Below are 7,223 nucleotides of genomic sequence, written 5' to 3'. Positions count from 1 at the left end.
GGCCTAGTGGTTCAGGTGCTGGACTCCCACAGGCCAGTGTGAGGCCCGGACCTGGCGGCTGACTTTCTCACGTTCACTCTTTCTCTCTCTGTCTCCTCTGATGACTACGGCAAGTTAAAATAGTAATAGTGATAATGATAATAAACAACATAAAATGAATAATTCTTTAAAAAAAAAGAATAACAAAAACGTGCTGGGAAATTTTACCGTACAGTGTTTGCATACGTGACAGGCAGAGGAATTGGGGAGCGAGTCAATTCAGCACAGGGACCTGCACTTACCTATTTTGCATCATGGGCTTAAAACAAAACAGAAAAACAACAAGACACTGACTTTATCCATTGCATCCAGGCTTTCCATAAGCTACCAGGGTCAATTTCACTGGCCCGGGGACAGAAAGGGTTTGCATCTGTCAGGCTTCATTAATTGAACAGCTCCACGCAGACATGGGAAGACACAGATCATCGAGCACTCTGGCAGCTTCTCTGGACCCCCCTCGTGTCTGCAAGCAGAACCCACCAGTGAAGGGGCGAACATCTGTCTGTAATAGCCGTTCGTTAGCTTAACGAATAATAGTCGAACTCCTACCAACTGCCAGGCGTATTTATAGATGCTAGGAGTAAAGGAGTTTAAAGAAATTGATGCTTATTTCTAGGTTGGCAACATCCCTCTCCCCATCTGCAAACTAGGAAAGAGATTTATTTTACAAGCAGAGATTTCTCGTGTGTGTGTGTATACATTGTGCTGAGAAGGAGAAACATAGCATGTCTTTACATGATCTCCCATAAGATTTTGAGATATACTCTAGGTATAAAATCAAATGTGGATTTTGCTGTACAAGAGTTGTGCAAAATGTTTATTCTGTGTCAGGTATCCTGAAAAGTCTGCTGAAGTTAAAATGGCGAATTAGTTTTTGTTGAGCTCTCAATTGTAGACAGTTCAGTTCATCATGCTCTTCCTTTCCTGGGACAATTTTATTGGGGGGGGGGGATTTTTGCTATAGGGCACGTGTACTCACTGAAGAGAGAGAGAGAGAGAGAGGCAGCGAGAACTCGACCCCCCTCCCAAGAGATGGCCACACTGCAATCCCTTCTCCTCCATTCTCCTCCTGGGATTTTGGACACACACTCACACACACATATCCAGCATGCATTTAAGCTGCTGGGCCCAGGCCTCGAACCACAGTCAACCCCATGGGAGTCCAGCACCTTAGCCACTACACAACCTGCTGGCCCCTCTCATGGGACACTTTTAGTATCATCATCGATGTTTATAAGTCCCCTTTCTTATTTTATTTCATTCATGTCTCTCTTTACTGTTAGAGCCATCTCACTCTTGGTGGACTTGCATGCTCACGTATCATCGTTTTAAAAACCCACAGCACTGGCAGGTGTTGCACGTATTTCAAATACAAGCTAAAGTACATAATAAACATTGCTACGGATTTTTCAGTTCTTAATAGGTGCCAGGCCATGTTAAGGTGTTTTTCATATAGTAGCTCATTAAACCATTACAACGATTGCATGAGATAGGTACCAATATTTTCTCCATGGAGAGAAGGGAAATCAAGGCACAGAGTGGTTCTGTGATGTGCCCGCTACCACACAGCAGGCATGAGGGCGTACCCCAGGAATCTGGCTTCGAGTCTGACGGCCATGTCACTTGCAGGTGTATCATGCGGTACCAGAGCCTTGGTTCGGCATTTCTGTGCGTCCCGAGTTAGTGGTGGAGTTAGTGTCTGTCTGCATTAGTGCATGGATGCCACCATGGCTCAGAACCTTCCTGTACAGCGCTGGGTTTGCTGTTCTCCTCGCCAGGGACAGCTCCGTGCAGGGCCAGGTGGCCTCAGACCTGGACCACGTACTTCTCTTCGCGGCCCCTGCGACCACCCCCACCACCTCTAGTTCTCAAGAATAACTAAGAAGTGCTGGGAATGCGGAGTACTGAGCTAAGCAGGGCCTGGCTGGCACAGCCTGGAAGTGTTCCGGTTCCTTCTAGAACAGGATGTCCTTGACACTTCGGCCCAGGGAGGCCGTGTTAGAACCGGCTAGAACCAAGGGGGGCTGCTTTGCAAGCCCCTGATTGCAGTGTCTGAAGGGCCTGGGGAACTATCCTGGTCCCTGTGGGGGCTGGCTTATTATAGCTCCTTGGCTTCTGCTGTCCCCCACTGCCTGTCTACAAGCAGTAAATCTGCTCCTGTGCCTCCAGGGAGCCTCGGTGTCACAGGCTTAGGCTGGCAGTGAAAGTGCAGCCGCAGGCCGGTGGGGAGCCTCAGGGAGCCTGCTTTGCTCTGGATTATTTCTGACTGCTTCAAACTAACATCTTGTAGCAGAGTCTGTAAGCTCTCTGCTGACCCTGTGGGCATGCAGGCACGGAAGGCTGGACGGGGCTCTGTGTGCGCTGGCTCCACTGCAGCCTGGGAGAGCGTTCCCAGAGTCTAGCCCTTGTTTTCATCATCACTAAGGAGAGTCGACACGAGGTACTGTTTTGTTCACGTGACATTCATTCCTCCATGCTCGCCTGAGGTTTGTCAGCCGACTCCGCGCAGACCACCACTCTCCGTTCCCCGGCCTACTTCCTGGTAGTGTCAGCTGTCCCCTCCCTCGCCTCTGCCGCCCAGTCTTCTCACTCTGTAACTCGTCCACATCCCTAATGCACTGGTTGTGTTTTCTCATTGACTTGAAGTAGTTTCTTTGATGTTGTAGCTATAATTTAGAGATTGTTTCATAAAATCACTTAAAAGTTTTGTCATTCTTTTTCCATAGGTGTGTACACTTGCTGGAGAGAGAGAGAGAGAGAGAAAGGGAAAGTGAGAAACCACCCTCCGGAACGATGGCCATGCTGCAATCCATTCTCCTCTGGGGAGTTTGGGCATGGATGCACACATACCCAGTGTGATTTTCAAGCCACCGGGTCTGGGACTTGAACTGCACAGTCAGCCATAAGGGATTGAGCACCTTAAATTTTCACACCACATGCTGGCCCCTGCTTTTGTTGTTGTTGTTTTGTTCTTTTTTGTTTGTTTATTTGTTTGTTTTGTTTTGTTTTAAATGAACAGTTTTGGGAGCAGTGGATGGTGTAATGGTCACATCGCTGGACTCTCACATGGCTGACCGTGGTTCAAGTCCTGGACTCGGCCACTTGACACTCAGGTGCGTGTGCATGTGTGCTCACAATCCTGAGAGGAGGATGGAGGAAAAGGGATTTCAGCATGGCCATACCCCTGGGAGGTGAGTTCTTGCTTTCTGTCTCTCTGTCTCTATCTCTCCAGTGAGCACATGCAAAAATCTCTCTAAAGATATTTATATATCAACATTTTTGGCATTAGATAGCCTAGTCATAACCACATTAAATTACAACCAGATATTCTCAATAGTATCAGGAAATTTTGTGAAAATTTTTGAAGTTTACTTAGGTATTTCTTGCTTGTGAGACAGAAAGAGATAGGAAGAAAGGAGGGGGGAGACTCCCAGTGGAGTTCCCACGCTGCAATCAACCCTGTGTCTCTGCCAGCCAGGGTCCTGAACACATGCACAGACTTGTAGGTGCAGGGAAACCTCACCATGAAGACCAAAGATTTTTGCCATCGGGCCGTGCACTCACCAGAGAAAGACAGAGGGAGGGGAAGTGAGAAATCACCCTGAGAGGGTATGGTCACCCCTAGCTACTCCTCCTCCTGTGATTTTGGGCACACAAGCACACACGCCCAGTGTGATTTTGAAGCCTCCAGGTCCAGGACTCAAACCACAGTTGGCCATGTGGGACTCTAGTCCCTAAAACACTATGCCACCTGCTGGCCCCATAATTGTTGAAATTTTAACGAATACAGATGATCAAGACTGAAACACAAAGAGTAATGACAGTAACAGCGGTCACACACCAGGCAACGAAACTGCAGTAAGAGTTACAGCAGAACCACAGTGGGCATGAGGACGGGAGGACGGCATTGCTACCCGCATTTTAACGACCAGAAGACTCAGGGCTGGCAACTGAAGGCCAGTATTTCCGGGGCAGGATGTGAGGCAGAGGTTCTCCAAATTCCTACTTTCACCAGCAGAGCAAGCGAGCCTGATGGGTTTAGTTCTTCGTCAACATTTCACGAGAGGCTGTCTATCTGAATTTTACATCTGTCTGATTTTGTGACTACTGCTCTATGAAAAGAGGGCAAAAAACATGAAAAGCGTGCCTGAGGGAGGAATCAAGAGCTTCTGTGTCAGTTGTCACCTCTCTTCTCTCCACAAATACAAACGCACAAGTACTTCTTGGCCCACACGTCCAGGGAAAGACGTTTGAGCCAAATGTAACTGAAAACGAAATCTCTGCCAGCCAGAAACCCTCTCCACACAGGCAGCAGAGAAAGGAAACAGTTTTATTACTGAGTGAACAGTAAACCAGAAAGCGATGCACATCCCAGGCAACCCAGGAGGAATTTGTGAAGATAGAAACAGCCGTGTGCGCTTCTCCAAGAAGACACCAAATGGCTAATGACAACGGTGCAGAGCCACGCCCTGAGTCCCTGAGTCCCGAGACCCTGGGGTAGGAGGCTGGCAGCTTCCGTGGAAGGTTGGGCTGCCGGCCGTGGGCGGTGGTCGGGGGTGGTCGGGCGTTGTCAGGCCTGGTTGGGGCGTGCTTGGGCCATGGTAGGGGCGTGGTCAGGCATTGTCAGGCCTGGTTGGGGCGTGGTTAGGCCGTGGTCAGGGCATGGTCGGGCCGTGGTCGGGTCGTGGTTGGGCCGTGGTCGGGGCATGGTCGCCGTGGTTGGAGCGTGCTTGAGCCCGGGCAGGGCCCGGGTAAGGGCACAGAGTTGCAGAGGCAAGGCGGAGGAGAAGGATTGGATACCAGCCACCAAGCCGGGCTGCCGGGTCACAGACATGAAGATCAAGTCCCTAGAGATCTACCTCCTCTCCCTGCCCATGGAGGGGTCTGAGATTACGGACTGGGGGCCTCTCTCAAGGATGAGGTTTCCAAGTTCTTGTCCACGCAGCGCTGGCCAGCGGACCAGGTTCAAGGCGTTTGTTGCCATCAGGGACTACTACAACCGCCACGCTAGTTTGGGCGTGAAGTGTTCCAAAGAGGTGGCCGCTGCCATCTGAGGGCCCTCATGCTGGCCAAACTCTCCATTGTGCCAGTGCGGAGAGGCTACTGGGGAACAAGATCTGCTCTCCCCACACTGTCCCTTGCAAGGTGACGGCACTGTGGCTGTGTGCTGGTGCACCTCATTCCTGCCCCAGAGCTCCTGGCATCCTCTCGGCCCCTGTGCCCAGGCCGCTGCTGCCCATGGCCTGCCCTGATGACGGCCACACCTCAGCCTGGGCTGCACCGCCACCCTGGTGACCTCGCCAGGGCCACCTCTGAGCCCATCTCCAGGACCTACAGCCTCCTGACCCCCGACCTCAGGAAAGAGACCGTGTTCACCAAGTCTCCCTGTCAGCAGTTCACTGACCACCTCGTCAAGGCCCACACCAGAGTCTCCATGCAGAGGTTGGGGGTCTACCTGTGGTCATAACACACGTTTTTTTCTGTGTTTGAGAGGTTTTTGCTATAGGATGCATACGCTCGCCAGAAAGATAAAGAGAGACAGAAAGTAAGAAATCACCCCCCAGGGGGGATGGCCATGCTGCAATCCCTTCTCCTCCATTCTCCTCTCGGGATCTTGGGCACGCACACACACGCGCCCGGCGTGAGTTTAATCTACCGGGTCCGCAGTCGACTACATGGGAGTGCAGTGACATAGCCATTACGCTAACTGCTGGTCCCAATGCCAGCATTTATTAAGATGTTCTTAAGATAAACAATAATGAGTCCTAAAGTAAGGGAATTTGACAGAATTATTTGTCGCACAGTATTCTTAAACCCCCCTAGTAATTGGAGTGATTTTCTGTGTTGGTTAATAGGAGAAATGATCTTTTTCTACTTTTATGAAAAGGGGCTGTTTTATAACTTGGGACTAGTTTAAGTCAGGCACCTATCCACTCACAGAAGCTAGAAGATAATAAAGGTGTTATCTTTCTTAGCTGTTTACCTTCTACTAAGACGGTTTCCAGGTTCTACGATATTCTTAGCTCTTGAAGCTAGCAGAAGGCTGATTTAGCTTTTGAAGGGATTTACATGCATCTCAAAGAGGTAAAGAACAACTGTGCAACTGACTGTGAGGATTTTAGAGTGGGGCTCTGCCAGCGGTACGGGGTGAAACTAACGCTGGGGCTCGCCCATAGGGGAAGGGCCAGGATTGTGTCGGACACCTGGACATCGGGCACACGTGGGCCCGTGATGTGGGACCGGCTGAGGATGGGGATACCTCACAGCACTGTCTCTCTTCCTGGAGAGTTTTATCTTTCTTATTATTATTATTATTTTTGCTATAGGGTGCGTGCGCTCGCCAGACAGAGAGAGAGAGACAGAGACAGAAAGCAAGAAATCACTCCCCGGGGGCATGGCCACGCCGCAATCCCTTCTCCTCCATTCTCCTCTTGGGTTCTTGGGCACACACGCACACGTGCCCAGCGTGAGTTTTAAGCCACCGGGTCCGGGACTTGAACCGTGGTCAACTACATGGGAGTCCAGCAACATAGCCATTACGCTAACTGTTGGTCCCCACTATCTCTCTTCTTTCTGTGTCTCTTCATTATGGGAGAAATAAATCAATAAACTTTTTTCCCTTGAAGTAAATGTTCCAAGATTTGTGAGGTGAGGGAAATCTCTTTTTTATTTTTCCCATATTATTTCATTTTAATTAGCTAACATTATTATTTTAACTCATAAAATTATAACTGTACATGTTTACGAGGTGCAATGTGATCTTAAAGCTAAGGTCTCCCCTGTGGCAGACCTCCCTCCTCAGCGTCTCAGTGGGGCTGTGGGCTACGCACGTGACACCACGCTGGTCTCTTTCCTAGACGTGGTCTCTGTGGCCGGGTGGGCCTGGAGTGTGTGCTCCTGCTCCAGCCTTCAGAGTCCCGGGTCCTGGGACTGCAGGCTTGTGCCAGCAGGCTGCCCTTTGCAGGCTGGACCGACTCCGCCCGGGCCTCCCTCGTGGTGGCTGTGGAGACAGCACCTCCGCAGTGCGCCCGGTGGCAGCTGGACACGTGTACTGTCGCTTGCAGAAATAGACAAGTTCACATGTCTGTCCCCCCGTGTCTTGTCATTTCCTTGTGGAGAAAACGTCTACGAGTTACTCTCCCTGCAGTTCTGAAGTGTACAGGGGTATACCCACGGTCCCGTGC

The 7,223-nt window shown here is 50.4% G+C and overlaps 1 pseudogene; it reads left to right on the top strand.

Annotated features, from left to right (window-relative positions):
* The first annotated feature begins 4,814 nt into the window (after window positions 1-4,814).
* LOC102482770 (40S ribosomal protein S2 pseudogene) lies at window positions 4,815-5,506 on the top strand (annotated as a pseudogene).
* The last annotated feature ends 1,717 nt before the right edge of the window (window positions 5,507-7,223 follow it).

Source organism: Tupaia chinensis, unplaced genomic scaffold, assembly GCF_000334495.1.
Source record: "Tupaia chinensis unplaced genomic scaffold, TupChi_1.0 Scaffold141090_1, whole genome shotgun sequence".
Lineage (NCBI taxonomy): Eukaryota > Metazoa > Chordata > Mammalia > Scandentia > Tupaiidae > Tupaia > Tupaia belangeri.
Note: the sequence above shows the minus strand (reverse complement) of the source record. Positions and strands in the feature narration are given on the sequence as shown.